The 18,353-nt window shown below is 33.0% G+C and overlaps 1 long non-coding RNA gene across 2 annotated transcripts in view; it reads right to left on the bottom strand.

The window, feature by feature from the left end:
* The window catches only part of LOC127711443 (uncharacterized), a 35,682-nt gene that overhangs the window by 6,060 nt on the left and 11,269 nt on the right, over window positions 1–18,353 (bottom strand). Inside the window, exons 2-6 of one of the 2 annotated variants that reach the window (XR_007986725.1) lie at window positions 15,571–15,745; window positions 14,302–14,474; window positions 11,005–13,860; window positions 6,360–6,534; window positions 1,447–1,576 (exon numbers count right to left, since the gene is read on the bottom strand). This is a non-coding gene — a long non-coding RNA (uncharacterized LOC127711443). Of the gene's footprint in view, window positions 1–1,446; window positions 1,577–6,359; window positions 6,535–11,004; window positions 13,861–14,301; window positions 14,475–15,570; window positions 15,746–18,353 lie in introns of those variants that run through there. The other variant, XR_007986714.1, reaches the window with a different exon arrangement.

Consider the following 18,353-nt stretch of genomic DNA (forward strand, 5'->3'; position numbering starts at 1 on the left):
CGTATTCAAATAAAAAGTACAAATACTAAAATGTCTACGTTTTTATTCAAAATGTTTGCATTGCATGAACGTAACGATACATTTGAAAAAAAACAATAATAATAGATCAAGCTATATAAGAGCCCCGTGAAATTGCAAGAGTTAAACTCTTCAATATCTTCAAAATTAGGTTTGTTTTATCAATAATTGAAAATAATGATATTATGTGAAAACTTGAGTAGGGAAATTTTAGATAGATGCTACTATGACGTCTAAACCAAACATTTGACCATATATGAACATTTTAGTAGTTCATGAAACAAGGCCTTACACAAGGAGTGTTTATTTTCATTGAAATACCTCCATTTTCAGTTCATGACAATATTTGCTCGTTGGATTCAATAACAAAGGTAAAATAAAAATAAAATACATTTTAATAATTGTCAATGTATAAGACAATAGTTGCAATCAAATTATATAATCTTAATATTTTAGATGACAATTCATGCAATACTAAATTAAAAATGCAGACTTTTTCAGAAAACATTACAAAAGTTATTATGCTTTCAAATAAATAAAGAATATTCTTAAAAACAATTTTTACATGTGCGTTTATCCTGTATCAACTATGTTGTGCGTTCAAAGAATTTTCGCTTTCTTTCACATTGTCATGAGCAAGATTGTCGTAGCTTGGTGGGTAAGCTGTATTTCCATTATTTGGTGGAATAACATTTAGTTGTTCAGTGCTGCCCATTATGTTAATATTACTTCTAAATTGGGGTTGGAAAGCAGTTTGATGGTCTACAAATAATAATTAATGGTGGTCATAAATTAAAGTTCGACTTAAAATATTACAATAAATATATTGTGGTTAATATAAGATAAAGGTTTTTGTTTTTACGAAACATAACACAATAACAAATCTAACAGCAAATACACAACTGTATGTTCTGAACATAGTACATTTGGAAAATGCGGAAGATGTTGATAATAGATTAAAGCACTTTTTAGCATCCTTCTTTTTTCAAAATGCGCATTTCAATTTCATACATTTGTATCTATATTACTAGAAGATATTTTTGGTTGAACAATTAGACTCTTGGATGTATTCACAACCTCAAATTCTGGTTGATACAGAGATTTACATATATGAGGACGCTTGTGAAATTCGTGTTTAACATCTAGTCTTTTAACTTACTAAAGGCAAAATGTTGTTTTCTTGGTGTCTTTAGAATATTGTTACCCAAACAACCCGTTCGATTCATACGAAGGAAACCAAATTCTGTATATAATATTCTCAATTCCACCAGAGCTTAGATTTGTAATGAAACGCTCTTTTATCCTTTCGGTGAAATAAAAAAAAAAACAATTTCACAAACAAGACTAACATTTACTATGCATTCATACTGTTATCTTACATGCAGTGGGTACAGCGCCTCCAGTAGTAGTTACGTATGCTACAGCAGGTTGAGATATAATATGACCTTGCACGCCTCGTTGGGCTCTCATTCTTTTGCAGATATAGGAGATGATCGAAACGAAGATAGTTAAAGCGAAGAGACTACCGACAACTGCCCCTATGGTTCCAGCTGTTGACCTATGAAATGGGGGAAATCTTTGATATATCAGAAACCTATTATGATTATAAATAAAATAACTTAACATGCAAAACAAAAATAATGATATGATCTGTATTATACACTTTTCTCTTCTTATTTTGATTGCTTATTTTTGTACATGTATGGTATATATACGGGGCTCCAGTACACGGTACAACTCTTAGTTCACAGAGTCACGTCTAAAAAATGACTATGGTCACCTGGTTACTTTTAAACTAACTATACAGTTTTGATCTGACCTGATTCCCAGTTTTGAGCATTTAAAAAGGTCACAAGTCCTTTTAAGTGAATCGTCAGGTCACAATATCGCTGCCTCCGAAACTCACCAAGGGCGCAGATCAGATTTGACAATGTATACAATTTACGTCCATTGTCGGAGTGTATAAAATTTATTTGTACAACATTCAAAAACTTAAGAATACCGTAGCAACAATATACAACTTACGGCAATGTAAGTAAAATAATGTATCCTTTTTTTTAACATTGATGCTGAAACCTTTTAATTATACACCGTGTGAATGAATGCTGGATTTTGGATAGGTTGATAATAGGTGTGTTATTATTATAGCATTTTGTCATTTTTCTTCATTTTGCACACATTGCACGAAGATTCTTTTTCTTGTACAAAGTTTCGGTATGATTGAAGATTTAAATCTATGCATCTTCACCAACTATTACAGTTAAAAGTACTGATTTGTCCCTTAGTTAACAATAATCGTTTTTAGCAATTGTAAATGGAAAAACAAGCTGGTCAATGAGATTTTCGGGTACTTCTGTTTTCCGTCCTATGATTTGATTAGCCAGCAAAAGCTATAGATGTACTCTTAAAATAGGAAGTTAACAAAGGAAATATTGATTTCATGGTCCACTTAGAAAACACGCAAACTTAACTCAATTGTTTTGAACGACACACTCATGTATATATGCTGGATATTTTGTACATAAATCAGGCCGTTAGTTTTCTCGTTTGAATTGTTTTACTTTTGTCTCTTTGGGGTCTTTTATAGCTGACTATGCAGTATTAGTTTTATTTATTGTTGAAGGCCGTACGGTGACCTATAGTTGTTAATTTCTGTCTCATTTGGTCTCTTATGGAAAGTTGTCTCATTGGCAATCCTACGACACCTTCATATTTTTATATGTGAAAAGAAACCAATGACAAAATCTATATAACATTTAAAAAAAAAGAAATTCCCCACATCTTTATCTTAATTGATCTTAAGTTTAAATACAATACTTACATTTGGTTTAATTAAACAGTAAAAAAAATCTTTGGATGTTTGGATGTTTTAGATATTAAAAAGTTACTGGCCTTTGAAGGTAACTTCTATTCGGTTGACAGGTCTTACGTCCAAAGTTCTTACTTTTCGACTCTCAACCCTACACTTCTAAACTATCTTGAGTTTTTGTTTTATTAAAAAAATGGTTCTATGAAAAATCATTTGCTGCAAAAGGGTAGATATGATAGATATAATAACTGGCAGTTGGATGAGATACATTGTAATTAGAGCTGTACATTTAATCATTGACAACATACATAAACGTTTTGGCAATACAGCTTTATCGACAATTGGTAGGTTTTTCTGTGGGCACCAATTGCACCCTTTCATTAACAGACTGTTCCTGTATTGATATAAATCTCAGTTTATGGTTAACTCAGTAAAATTCATTCTCAATTCCATAATTAGTTATTTCAACAACACTAGTTTTTGTGTAACATAATTCAACATTCTCTAAATATGCTGCCCTAATTTGCCAAATGGAAATACTTTAAATAATTCTAATATATACAGAAATAATTGTGCTTTCCTAGATTTAGATATTTCAATTTCACACGCAAAATCGTATACAAACAATTACGCCAAAAAGGCACGATTTGAACCCTTTTTCACTAAACAGAAATAATTGTGCTTTCCTAGATTTAAATATTTCAATTTCACACGCAAAATCGTATACAAACAATTACGCCAAAAAGGGACGATTTGAACCCTTTTTCACCTGTTTCGAACGGGATGTTTCTTTTGCCCATAAAACAGGGTTTATATATCCCAACTCTTACACTATGCCTGTTTCTGTAGTGACGTTAATGATTTCAATGAAAGTTATCTATGTAACACTGGTAAAATATTAAGAGTTTTCGATACAGTCTGACGTTGTATTGTCATTTTTATAGTTTTGAAATATGTTGTAGGCCTAGGTGAGTTGTGAAAAAACACAAAATAAAACATAGGTCACCGTGTAGTTTTTGAGATAATTGAGGCTGAAAATTGTGATTTTTGAACTTTTGTGAAAAAGTTAAGCTAAGTATTAAATATTTTAGAGTCGGTATTCTTCGTCATAAATTAACAAGTTTGGATTCATTTTGAAGCCGTGATAAGTAAAAATGAGTGAAAAATAACTACACATAAGAATAATTCGTTTATTACTCAAGCCAAGCTTGATATCACGAATAAGATTTCTTTTTATCCTTGAAATGCAGAAATCATGCTTTCTCACAATGTATTTTTTTTATTTTTTGTCTACATTTACTGCCTTTTATCAAGCTTTCGCAAAAGGGCAAATGCAAACTATATGACACCGTGCTGGATTGCAATAAATACCCCCCCCCCCCCCCCCCCCCCCCCCCAAAAAAAAAAAAAAACCCTTGCTACCCTTAACGTTAGCGCAAATTCACGACGTCACTGACTAACAATTTCGACGTCTCCCGTCAATATTCCATGCATGGTTTTCGGCGTCCTTTTTCAGGTGTATATGAAATGTTAGATTACTAAAATTACGGGGTGGAGGAAGCAGCACGAGTAGTAAATGTGTTGTATACCTTTATCAGTAGTTACATTGTACAAACGAAGAAAGATCATTCAAATAAGATTGATAAATTACTTCTTCACAATAACAAAAGCACTACTTATATTTATATTGAGGGAGACATTCAAATCCAAATTCTTTTTTTCTGAACTATACATTTTCATTGCTTTTACATGTTTTAGACTTAAAAGGCTTGTACTAGCGTTTTATATTTCATACCTAAAGAAAAAAGTTTTTCCTTTATTCCTGGGTGTATTCTCTCGTTCTTTCTTATATGTGCATTTATTTATTTTACAGTTGGAGTTGGAGATAAACAAACAAGGTAATATGGTTTGGTAGTTTGGCTGAACATGTAAGAAAACTTGTAACTAACGGGATATTACAACCTCGTTTTAAGGTGGTGTTGTTTGAAGAGCCCGTAAATTTAGAAACGATCCATGTTATCTTATCGCTCCTCTGAAAACTCTTATTCTAAAAAGTTATCAATTTAATACTGTAAAAATAGCATTGAATATTGTTTTATCGGTGATAATATTGATTTTGTTATTAATGAATTAAAACATAGCTAAAATGTATTCCTATACAGGGATGCACACCCTACGGACCTACATCCTGTCAATACTTTTTTTTCATTTACAAGTCTATTTTCAGGGTTTGGTTACATTCTCTTATCAGTATTTTTCAGGGTACAATGGTTACACTGATTTGGTTACACGCTAGTTACACGTGGTTACACTTTAAAAAAAAGTATGCAAACTGCTGGATTATATTTGTTAAATAGATATATCTGATCAATTACCAATGTAACCATGTAATTGAACTTGGAAATGAAATATATTTTAAAAAACAGTACTAGTTACAAATATTATAGTGATTGCAATCAATGAAACCGTTGTAACCCTACATTTGCTTGATTCTAATTTGATTCCCAGTGTACCCATTCTCGTGTAGTGGTTACAAATTCTGATATGTTGATTTTAGGACATATTTCTAAGTGAGCGCACGCAAACATATTTAAACCTTGGCGTCATATTCTGTATGTGCCTGTCCCAAGTCAGCAGGCTGTAATTCAATACCTGTTTGGTTGTTTTTGGTCGCTGACTATCATATTTGATTTTCGTTTATTATTTTGTACATAAATCAGGGCTTTGGTTTCTTCGTTTAATTTTACATTTTGTCATGTCAGTTAATATATGCCTTTTATAGTATTTTTTTTCTTCAAATGTTTAAGGCCACCCGGTGACCTATAATAAACTGTTGCTTTCATTTATGTCATTTTGGTCTATGCTGGAGAGTTGTCTCAATTGCCATCATATCACGTCTTCTTATGTTTATGTAGAACTGTTTATGATCATTTGCTAAGAATTCCATACTTGATGCTAAATATTTCTCGTCTTTCGGCTGGGGAAGTTCTACATTTTGTTGACTGTTTTTTTTCTTCATTATTATCCCTCCAAGGCGTTATATATCTGTTAAAATTCAAAGTCGTCGCCCGTCTTAGACCGCGAAATGAACACTAAAATGAACTATGGCGTAAACTGTCATTTGAATATCGTCGGTAGCTAATAATTAACGGAAGACACCACGGAAGTATATGTATACCACAAGGATATATCATTAGGGACTTTCCGTTTTGAATTTTCAGTATTTTTGTGATTTTACTTTTTCATGTAATGGTACCCCTTTATTTGTATCGCTAAATTGTTAATTTGCAAGATACATTACAAGTTGTTGTTTTTACTTCCATCGGTACATTTATTAAGGTTCGTACATGTACATTCAGTGAATTCGTATCATAGAATGATGTGTGTGTTTGAAGCAAAATTTTCCACTGAAATATAAGAAACAATGGTGTTCAGTTTACGTGTCTAATAGCTTGGACAAAATATAAATGTTTAATATAATAATGTGATATGATACAATTATCTAGACTTTTGACGTTTCTAAAATACATACAAAGTATAGCCGTAGTTACTTATGCCGTCCAAATATGATGAATATGATGCAGAACAACATGGACTTGTTGTATATTTGGAACAACATCCATAGAAACAATATTCGATATCAGAATATGAATGGAAAGAGCTAGAAATGTAATAAACGCATACTTTACTCTTGCAACTGACCACTCCTGAAATACAAACGCTATGTTTAAAATTAGTTTTAACATGACAAAATTAAAGAAAATACTAATTTAAACTGCTTGAAAAGAAACACGTTAAACGAAATTCTATTCGGACATTGAAAAAATTAAAGCAAGATATCTTTGTTAAGTAGCTTTAAAATATCTGTTAAGGAACATTAAACAAAATTAGGTATTTCAGTTATAGATTTGTGTCGTTGGGGTAATAGTTCATTGTCGTATTCCACAACATCTTCTTTATTTCTAAATTGACTTCCTTCTTGCATCAAATTTTCCTCTTCTTGTGTAGGTGCTTCCTTAAGAAATTATATCTGTTGCATCTTAACTTGGTTTTTTGTTTGTTTCGTCAAAGACTTGTTTATGTCAATGTTTACAACGCAGTCTATTTGTGGCACACTTTATACAATATACAACCCAATTATAAATCTTAAACAGGAAATTATTTGAAAAAATATGAATATAATTTACATTCTTTTTTCTAATTATCATTAAGGTGAAATCCTAATTTTCTGTGTGTGTGTGATTTTTTTTAGTTTTATAATAACTCGATTATTCAAATAAAAAGTAATAATATCAAATGTCTATGTTGTAATTCAAAACCACTGCATTGCATGAGCACAAGGATACATTATATGTGGAAATTCGGATATGGTGTACAAAAAACCTTTGCACCTTTGTTTGCGGTATACCATCTTTGCCGCAAGTTTAGTGTTTTCTGTTTGGTATTAAATCTAAAGTTAAGATCCATTTATTACACCTTGTGATCCGTTGATTTGGCAATCGCCAATAGCAGTCAGCAGGGTTTAAGAACATTTGTTGTTCGACCTGTTAGTCAAATGCGTTTTGTTCAAATATACTTTTTCACTTTTTTGGTCTTTTGGAAAATGTTGTTTGTGCTGTATTTAGACCCCTCTAACAAGAAATTTGTTTTGCATGCACACGTATAAAAATTGCGGTTTTTATCCAACGCAATCATAGGTTTGAACGTTGTTTTCAATTTAGACTTGTATATATATGAATATATATATATATATATATATATATATATAAGACAACATTCAAAATAAATTAAATAAATGAATACAGATATCAGATAACCTAAAGTCAAGTAAATATTTGAGCGGTGCTATTTGACAAATGTGTTACAGTGCATACTTTTTTATTATCAAATTTAAGGGGTCAAAGATGACCTTAACATCATGCCTTCTCCTTTGTTAAAATATAAGAGAAACTAATAACTATAAAAATAAATTCAGAAATAACATAGATTTCCTTTACAGTATATATATAGAGATATGATTTATAATCACTCAGTTATCAACACACGAATAAACTGGGACATTTATGTAAGAAATGTATGAGATATTCAAAACCCGAGCTGCACGTTTAACTTCGGTCTTGTCGCATGGCGCAAACGTAGTACTCACAAATATGTGTCAAAATATGCAAATTGAAAGTTTGGCCAACTTTGCATCGTAAAATCTCCTCAAATATCCATAATATCTAAAAGACATTGCAGTTTTGTCACACGTAAAAATTATCGTTATGCCATAAAAAACAACCTGAATTTGCAATAATTTAATTTTCTAAGTCAAATAAACCATTAGCGCAGCTCCTCCTTATGAAGTATTTTTTGCAGAAATATAATTTACGAAAAATGAAAATGAAAGAAATAATAGGAGATACTTGATGAACGTCGGGGACTCGATGGTCTAAGTAGTCGAACTACTGTAACACCAGCCTGTCAACACTGAGGGTGTGAGTTCCGGGGGAAAAACTGGCATGATCATATTTTCCCGCCTGAGAAATTTCGGATCATTGTCATTCTTCCCCCGCAGAAAGTTGACAATACATAAACATATAGCCACTTTTCCGTCATGCCACTATTTCCCCCGCAAAATGGATATATATCAAAATTACACGGCCATTTATTGCATATATTTTCCATATTTTCAAAAGAAATGATTGATCTCAGGAATGCTATAATAATCTGTGTTTCGGTTTGGGTTGCATAGAAGAAATGTTTGGTACAAATTGTGTTCGTTTTGTCGACACGCGTGTCAGTAGAAACGTCTGGGGGTGGGACACCTATTACAGGGGTGCTATTTGCACTTAAAAAAATACCCCCATTCATATATAGACTATATTAAAAAAAAATCGATTTATTCGTATGTCTTACATGGAAATGTGTTCCACATATTGGCTGTGGATGATAAAATGCTACTGTAAAAGTTGGAGATTAAAACTTTCAGCTCAGGAATAAATTTAGTTAGTATTCATAAAGATATTTAAACCCATTGATATATTGTTTAATAGAATTGCCACCCATTGATATATCAAAGGCTGAAATTTTCCATCCATTCATATGTTTAACATCCTGGAAAACGGGCATCAGTATTGAACTTATTTATAAGAAGTGACCCATCAGTAACATTGAATTTTATGTTCATGCAGCCGTCTGTGTCCATTAGCATGTTCATGTCAGATAGTATAGTGATTTCATCACACATTCACAATTCTGAGTTCATTTCAGCATGGCCACTCGTCTGTCTCAAGTCCCTGAATCTTTCATCATGTCAAGTAGTCTGTTTTCATGTCCACCAATCTGTGTATTCTATATGTCCACAAATCCTTTTACAAGTTCACCATATTGTGTATATACTCACGGGTCTGTCTGCCTACAAGTCTGTCTACATGTCCACCAGTCTGTGTGTGTCCGCAAGTCTCTCTACATGTTCACCAGTCTGTCTGCGTGTCCACAAACGACATGTTCACCAGTTTATCTAAGTGTCAACCAGTCTGTCTACGTTTCCACGAGCTTGAGGCAGTCGACATGTTCATCCACCGTGACCGGCTAGCTATGTATACATAAAAAGATGTGGTATGGGTGCCAATGAGACAACTCTCGATCCAAGTCATAATGTATAAAAAGTAAACAATCATAGGTCAAAGTACGGCCTTCAACACGGAATCTTGGCTCACAGCGGACAGCATGCTATAAAGAGCCCCAAAATGACTAGTGTTAAACAATTCAAACAGGAAAACCAACGGTTTTCTTCTAGTCTGTCTATGAGTCCACTAGACTGTCTACACATCCAACAGTCTTTAAGTGTGTTCACTAGTATATCTATGGGTCCACCAGTCTGTGGACATGTTCATTGGTATGATTATGTGTCCACGATTATTGTGTGGTAACGCTAAACTATTTGAAAGAAGGCTACTATCCTTTAGGGGATAATTAATTTCCAATTGTAGTCACCGACTTACTACAAAGGGGGAAAATGAGCTTCTAATGTTACTAGGGGGAAGAATAGGCATGATACTGGTCCCCGGAAGGGGGGGGGAGGATCATGCCATTTTTTTTGGGGGGGGGGGGAGGGGGGGACTGGATCGATACAGTTCTTCCTTAACGAAAAATTACCATGGGGAAAATGGCTATAGATCTGTACTTATTGTCTTTTTGTATAGGGGATGCATAAGTACCCTGCCACGTCCACTCTGTGTTTTTGTTAGATGTATTTCTGCTTTGTATCTATCTGATGAGTTAAGCCGTTTTCAACTGATTTTTATAATTTGTTCTTATGTTGAACTGTTACACCACTGTCCCAGGTTAGGGGAGGGTTACCGCCTTCAAACAAGTTTAACCCCGCCACATTCTGTATGTGCCTGTTCCAAGTCAGGAAACTGTAACTCAGTGGTTGTCTTTTGTTGCTGTACGTATATCATATTTGTTTTTAGTTCATTATTTTGTGCATAAATCAGGCCGTTAGTTTTCTCTTTTGAATTGTTTTACATTTGTCATTTCGGGGCCTTTTATAGCTGACTATGTGGTATGGGTTTTACTCATTGTTGACCTATAGTTGTTAATTTCTGTCTCATGTTGGTCTCTTGTGAAGAGTTGTCTCATTTTGCAATCATACATGTACGACATCTTCTTATTTTTATATAGGACACCGGCACGTGGCAGGGGCGTTCGACTCCAATCTTAATTGACTAGGATTGTCGTTTTTCTTACCAAAGGTTCTCTTTGCGCACACCGGCTTCCTCCACCAATAAAAACTGACCGCCACGAAATAGCGCAATAGTGCTGAACGTGGCGTTAAACATCTATCAATCAATCAATTGATGAACGTCGATGAGACAGCAATCAAATGACACGCGTTTATACAAATTGGTATCTGGTGATGTCTCCAACGACGATCATGGCGTTTGACATACTTTTATTGATATATTAAATCCATTAAATTCATTCTTTACATTTGATATTATGTTATAATTACACCTTTTGTTAAATAGAAAAGTAATATGTATGAGTAAACAATGTAAAAAAGTACAATACCTAACAAAATACCGAACTCCAAGAACACTGATAACTTTTGTATACATCTATATAAAATGGTATGAGCTTGAAATTAAAAGAATATCATGTTTTTATAATTACAGTTATAATAAACAAACCTATGATTTGGAATAAACACAGATATCCAAACATGTTGACTTGTGATAAATTGTGTTTGCAGTGCGTACCTTTTCGCTGTGGTTTGACAAGTTACAAAAAAAACATTTTTCATGCATCCAGTAATAATTTTCTTCCTTATACGTCAACAGCTTTTGCATGTACTCCGCTTCGTTAGCACAGGAAGTAAGCATGTAAATACCCAAAATTTGGGTAAATGATAACTGATGCTTGTTACAGTAAATTTTGCGTTTTCAATATGTAAGTTGATTTTGACGATGTGGGACACTTATTTTAAAAGCGATATCAATTATATCTGGAGTCTCAATAGTAGTTTGGAAGTCCTAGATAAAGTGAATCTGTTTAGAGTCAGTTCGACTTCGTTGACATATTTGATAACTCTATTCTTTGTACGACAGTAAAATAATTATTTCTAAATAGGAAGTTTCCTATTTGTTTAGATATTATTTCTCTAAACCTGCATTTCACAACATATGTGTTTCAGTTCTTCAACGAGTTATTTTTTGTCAGCATGAAACAACATGTTATTAATATGAAGACTGCTTTAAAAATATTAAATCAAATAGATGAGCCATGCTATTTGATAAGGTAACAACCCGGAGAAAGACATGTCACCCTACACGGGAATTATTCTGACTCTCAGCCGACCAGTCTTTGCAGTTACTCCTAAATTCCACATGCATATCGGAGAAAGGGAATTTATCAATAGTCAAGTCTTTGTTTTATACCGACAGGGGATCGAACCCACGATCTTCTGCACTCGAAGCGACCATGTTACCATGTTACCAAGGAGGCTGTAGATCTTTTTGGAATTTTTTGTAATTGATTTGGCCGTCCAACTGTTTCGATCGAACGCCACTAATGAGTTTTGTGTAGACGAAACGCGTGTCTGTCGCACTTTAGAATTATCAGCCTGGTATCTTTGATTAGTTGTTTTGTTTTGTTTTTTACTGTTTGTATGTCCACTTAAGTAAATTTCCCCTCTTTTTCAAGTTTTAGAACGATTAAGCCATTATTGTTGTTTGCGTCTTTGTAATATTGATGATTGTTTGAGTGTACCATCATTTGACTGGTATCCCATTAGTTTTACTTTTATCAATAGCTGTAAAAGGGTATATCTTCATAAGAACCTACGGAAAAACATCTTACGGATATTTTAACAAAACTTGAATACATTTAGACGATATATGCATTTTAAAATGCAACGGATATTTCTCCTACACAAAGAATCTGATTACAAATATTGTACGATACACTTTTAACAAAAAAACAAAAAAAAAACAATTATTTTGTTCTTTTAAACTGGTCGAAATGCAACCATTGTATTCCATTACAGATGCAGTAATATGAAAATAAGAAGATGTGGTATGATTGCCAATGAGACAATTATCCAACAAAGATCAAATGAAGTGGATGTAAGCAATTATAGGCAACCGTACGGTCTTCAACAATGAGAAAAACCCATACATTATAGTCGGCTATAAATGGCCCCGACTCGAAAAATACGAAACAATTCAATTGAGAAAACTTACGGCCTAATTAACAACAAAACAATTTACAAAAACAAAGATGACAGACATAAACCAACGACAATCACTGAACTACAGGCTCCTGACTTGAGACAAGCACATAAAGAATGTGGCGGGGTAAAACATGTTTATGGTCGCTCAACCATCTCCCTAATCTGGGATTTTGGTGTAACAGCACGACATAAGAACAAACTATAAAAATCAGTTGAAAAAGGCTTAACTCATTAGATCGATACAAAGAAAAACAGCAAACAAAAACACAGAGAGGACGCGGCAGGGAATATATTAATCCCTCACCCTTAACAAAAAAAACAACACTAAGTTCAGATCTGAGAGAACTCGAAGTTACTGACAGCTAGTTCAAAAGGGAATAACAACTAATAAAATAAATTATGTATCTAAGTCTAAATTATCAATCAGTACACATCCGACATCCAATGGATTTAGTGTAAAGACGTCATAAACAGTCAAAGAAAAACATGACCTTGTGCAATGCCAGAAAATAGGTATCGACAAATGTTTTTATTCAAATAAAATTAATATAGAAAAGAAGTTTGAGGTCAAATCTTCCTCCATATAAATTGTCTTTATATTTTAAAACACGTTTTAAAGCGTGTATGACATTATTGACATTCGGTTAGTTGATTGTGGACACACATTTGAATATGAGTAGTTAAAGGAGGAAGTAAGATGTAAGTTATAAAACTGTAATAAAATGGAAAATAGGTATTTATTAAGGAAGTCAATTACGATACAAAGTGAAAAAAATAATCAAAAAGCAGTTTTAAATTATTGTGCACTGCTTTTTATTAAGTTTCATTCCCTTGGATATTGAAATAAAAACTAAATTGCATAAATAAATGAACATTAAAGCTAGGCTTGTATGGATGTAAAGTAAAAAAAAACAATACAAAGGGCAATGAAAAACTATAAGTCAAAAAGAAATCGTGAGGCAAGATTAGAGGCATCAGTTTCTAATGTATTTCTACTCTTACATTTTGATACTAATTATGGTTCTTGTTTACGTTGCATGAATTAAAAAATATTCTTTAAAACAAAATTTTGTATTATAGTATGGTTTAACGTTGTTAACAGTTGAGACTATGATATATATGATAAAATATTGAATTAAATTTTATATATGTAAGTTTTTCACTAAACTGATAACAACATTATTAAGTCAACGTTTTTCAGTTGCTACATTTTCATATAGTGGAGGCTGAGCGGTGTTTTCTTCGTTATGTGCTGGAGGTTGGATAAATCCATTGCTTGAAAACCCGACATTCTGTGGATAGGTGGGTTGAAGATCTGCAATATAGATACAAATACAGTGAATGGATTTAATACTCGAATAAATTTTTATCAAATGAACATTTCATGCATCTAATAATTAACTAGACAAAGAAAAAATGGTAAAGAGAAAAAAATCATCGTGCTTCACTAAGACACATTAAGAAACAGAGCAAATATGAGAAAATAGTTTTGTTTCTATAATTGAAAACTTTACATCTATTTATTTCGCGTTTTATGTTATCTAGTTTTTAATTAGGATTTATGGTAATACATAATACTAGGTTCGTTTAAGTATGAAGCCAACCATTTATCAGTTTATCAGTTTTAGACAATAGAATTAATAAGTGATACATTTTTATAAACCTTCATAACAAAAAGAATCAGTTTACAACACGACATGCATTAATATGCTATTTTTCTATTTTCTAGTAGTTTTAAGATTATACTTTTACATACAGACAGCATTGTTGCTACTAGTGTAAGCAATTGTCGATGGAGAGCTCGTTATCACTGGTCCCTGTGTTAATGGACGAGACCTCATGCGACAACACACACAAACAACGATCGTTATAAAGACGCTTAATCCAACAATGCAACCGATAACTATTCCAGCGATAGCTCCAACAGATCTGAAATAATAGCAATAATATAAATATTACTACAATTTAACTCAGACAACGGAACTTTTAATTCGAATTATGTTTGAATCTCGATCAACAGCTGCTACAGCAATACGATGATATACATGTAAAATACTCATTTAGCCCAAGATCACAATTAATGACTCATAGTTTCGTACATAGTTCCCTTTAATTATAGTGTATTTTTCCTTAATTTCTTTCCCTTTCCTTTCTCATTAGTTTAAATGGGATGGATATGAAAGGATAGAGTTATCCATACCATTAGGGATGTGTATTGGCTTAATTTATCAACTGGGACAGTATCATTTTCCTAAACCTTTGATATATTTTGGGACTTGTACTGATCATTGCACACACCAAAGATTATGAGTGATTTTTCAAATGAGACAAAACGTTATACTGAACAAATAGGGGAAATTGAAATTGTCTATGGCCAGTTATACGTGGACACGTTATCGGTTTGAAAACCAAAAAAAATAAAAGCATTGATAGATATTTGTTTTTTCTTACAGTCATATGTAATTTATTTCATTGTTTTTCTTGTATGCAAAATATGCCGAATACAAATGGGTTCGTATGTTTAATAGAATTATTCCATTATCTTGTATAACTGTCATGTCTACCTACTAATAAATTAGACATAAAATGTCATAGATACGTTTGCGATTTGATAGAAATATGAACAAAATTACTTTTAATAATCGTAATTTAACCTTTATTTTTATTATATAGTGACAAATGATAGAACAGCATTATGAGCAGAAGAACGACATGTTTCGGGTGCCACATGTTGAGCAGAATATGCTTACCCTTCCGGAGCCATTAGATCACATCCGGTTTTTTAGTTGGATTTTTGTTACTTGTTCTTTAGTTTTTTATATTGTGTTTTTTCTACCATTGTTTGTTTTTTGCTTTTTTCGGTTTTTTCCATGGAGTTGTCAGTTCGTTTTCGACTTGTGAGTTTATAATATCAATTATCGTTCGCCTCTCTTCTACTGTACCGAAATTTACCAATCTTGTTACATACAAGTGAGTTGAACAGCGATAATCAAGCTATCTTATACTAGTATTAGGTAGAACATACAAAGTTGAGTGGTATACTGAGTAGTAGTCTGTATTATCAAAGTTAGGTACAAAACCACAACATGGATCTGGTAAAATCTTAGAACAGCAACCGTAATAACAATATTTAGCTCCAGTTCTTATGTAATATACTGTAGTCCTGTAGGATTAAAAACAATATGAACCAGATGCCAACTCTGAAAATAAAAAAATAAAAAAATGACCTTTAAATAAACTTATTCTAAAAGGTTACCAACTCAACACTGTAATTAGATCATTAAATATTGTTTTTATTGGTACTAATATTGATTTTAATAATCAGTAAATAAAAAGCAAACTGTATATGATTGTTATATACATATACACATTCATGGATCTACAATCTGTCGATACCTGTATCTTGGCATTGCACAAGGTCATGTTTTTCTCTGACTGTTTATGACGTCTTTACACTAAATCCATTGGATGTTGGATGTGTACGGATTGATAATTTAGCCTTAGATGCATGATTTTTTTTATTTTGTTAGTGGCTTTGAACTAGCTGTCAGTAACTGCGAGTACTCTCAGATCTGTACTTAGTGTCTTTTTGTTGTTTGGATGTACACGCACCCGGCCACGTCCACTTGTATTATTTGTAATTTTATCCATCTGATGAGTTAAGCCTCTTTCAACTGATTTTTATAGTCCGTTCTTATGTTGTACTGTTACACCACTGTCCCAGGTCAGGGGGAGGGTTGGGATCCCGCTAACATGTTTAACCCCGCCATTCTGTATGTATGTGCCTATCCCAAGTCAGGAGCCTGTAATTCATTGGTTGTCGTTTGTTTATGTGTTATATATTTGTTTTTTGTTCTTTTTTTTGTACATAAATTAGGCCGTTAGTTTTCTCATTTGAATTGTTTACATTGTCATTTCGGGGCCTTTTATAGCTGACTGTGCGGAATAGGCATTGTTCATTGTTGAAGGCTGTACGGTGTACGGTGACCTATAGTTGTTAATTTCTGTGTCATTTGGTCTCTAGTGGAGAGTTGTCTCATTGGTAATCATACCATATCTTCTTTTTATATATATACAAATCAACATAAAATGGACTGTTAAACACGGAATTTCCATCGGTTCCCAATAGTTAGAATTTTTCAGGGCGCTGAACAGATTAACATGGTACACATGTTTGTTTTTTTAACTGTTGGGTTTGTTAATTTCATACAATCTGAATAAAATACTGATCCTGTATCTAAGCTTTGCTTACAATGACAATACTCCCTTTTACTATCTGTTTTTATAATTATTACACACTGTGTAGCAGCATCACCGGGTATAGGTACCCCCGAAGCAAAGAAACAATGATAGCAAAAAGTATATACAATGTATTCTATTTACCTGACTTCACATTTTTTTCCACCGCTTCGGGGTACCTATTATCCAGTGGTGATGCTACACAGTTTTACATCAGCCAATGAAATTTCATCCTTCCAATGTTTGAAGGTATGTATCAATCTGACAAAACCAGAAGATTTTGAAAGGTCTTTAAAACAGAAAGTAGAATTGTCCGTGTTGCTAGTCTGGCTCATTTTTTCTATTTTGTACACAACTATTTCCTTCATTTTGTTTGGCAGAATTTTTATTTTCATTTTTCTCGAATATCAAATGGTCGTCCCCTTATGAATACAGTCGTGTAATGTTATATTATTATACTTTATGCAAATTTCTTATATTATCCATTCATTTCATTGGACATGCGGCATTTGTTAATTTTCACTAACCTTTCATAAGCCCCGCCCACCCATAGCAACATGTGATGTTATTAGCAACAGGTGCTTATACCCGCTGAGCACAACGTTTTTGCCGATTACAATTAACACCCGATCCGGTCGAGGTTTACCGATTCTTATTTCTACATCATTTCCGTAGTGTTGTTGGTGTTGTAAGTGTTCTAGAATATATTTATCTTAATTTATGACGTTATTTTTTTTACAATTGTCCTTCTAATAACATAGTGCACATTTGTATCATAAGGCTTTCAGTATAATAAAAAAAAAACATACTGCCCTCGGATGAAGGTGTTAGGGTGATTAACACACTCGGTTAGAGTCGGTGGCAAAGCCAATTAAGGTTGACAATGATTTTTCATGGGGTAACAATCTGCCCTTTCACCCTCTCGGCTGTGTGTTATTAAATTTATTATATACAGTCCGCCAAAAGTTAAGCACCACCTAAATATAACTGTCAATATTTTTTTAACTATTGCGAAAAAATATTTATGTTTGGTGTAATGAATTGCCTATAGCATACACTAAGAAAATTCATTACGACCAAAAAAATTAAACTCCGATATACCCGCCAAGCAACCTTTTATTAAAGGTCATCTGCACTTTAACAAATACACTGTTTCGATGCCTTTAAATCATTTTCCTACTGTCTCGCGTACAGGTGAAATTTGACCTTCACCAAGTCACTGTGAAATATGGCAAGCGGTAAGTTATCTGTGACCATAGCCAGAAATTAGTAGTACTTTTGCTAATTAATATTCATAATATGTAAATGAGAATTGTACCACGTGATAATAGTTTGAAGTGGACTGGCTTGATATCATTAAAATCTTTAAAACACGGATATTATAAGTTGCCCGTCACAGAGTCCTTGTTTACAATCACTCTGATATTTCCGTAAAGTTGTCAGGCGGTCAAAATCAAAACAATGAACGCGAATTTAGTGAATTTTTCGTGTTTTCGTGAGTTTATTCTTCTTGAAATAGAGGCATTTTAACTAAATGTGGGAACCTAGAGTTCAACGACTACACATACA

This window comes from Mytilus californianus, unplaced genomic scaffold, assembly GCF_021869535.1.
Source record: "Mytilus californianus isolate M0D057914Y unplaced genomic scaffold, xbMytCali1.0.p SCAF_1, whole genome shotgun sequence".
Lineage (NCBI taxonomy): Eukaryota > Metazoa > Mollusca > Bivalvia > Mytilida > Mytilidae > Mytilus > Mytilus californianus.